Source organism: Chrysochloris asiatica, unplaced genomic scaffold, assembly GCF_000296735.1.
Source record: "Chrysochloris asiatica unplaced genomic scaffold, ChrAsi1.0 scaffold00042, whole genome shotgun sequence".
Taxonomy (NCBI): Eukaryota; Metazoa; Chordata; class Mammalia; order Afrosoricida; family Chrysochloridae; genus Chrysochloris; species Chrysochloris asiatica.
Window position 1 is genome coordinate 9,118,032 of NW_006408560.1, and position 835 is coordinate 9,118,866.

Here is an 835-nt window from a genome sequence, read left to right on the forward strand (position 1 = left end):
AAACCCAATGCTATTAAGTTGATTCCGACTCATAGCATCCCTATATGGAACTACCAACCTTGTGCTTAGCAATCCAATGCTTACTCCAAAGAACCACCAGCTTTTCTTGGGATATAGCAGTGAACAAAATACATAAATTTAAAAAAAAAAAAATTCCTATATAATCACTATGGACTCTGGTATGGTGCTATAGGTTCAGCACTGGACTGCTAACTTCAAGGATGGCAGTTCAAATCCACCAACCGCCCCTCAGAAACCCTGTTACAGGGTGTCTATGAATTGGAACAGACTGGACAGCACTAAACAATAACAACATATAATCATCAGCAGTAATAAGAACTTAGGAAACAAAGCAGGGAAAGCAGATAAGGAGCACTGGAGGTCAGTCAGGATAAGGTCATACTGAAAGTATGACATGTATGCACCACATTTTGTTTATCCATTCAACTGTTGATGGGCATTGAGATTGTTTCTATCTTTTGTTGTTGTTTAATGCTGTTGTATCAGTTCTGACTCAGAATGACCCAGTATAAGGTTTCTAAGGAGCTGATGATGAGTTTGAACCACCAACCTTGTGGTTAGCAGGCCAGTGCTAACCTACAAGGCCACACCAGAACTGTGAACCACAAGATCAGCAGTTCAAACCCAACAGCTTTCCTTGGAAACCCCATACAGAGTAGCAATGAGTTGAAACCAACTGATAACACTTAAAAACAATAACCTAGGAGTGGAGTAACTGGATCATTATGATAATTCTTTCCACTTGTCTTTCAGTTTGTCATAAATAGGTGGCTTTCACTTTGTTGTGATTCTGGTGTTATGCTACGGGTGTTTT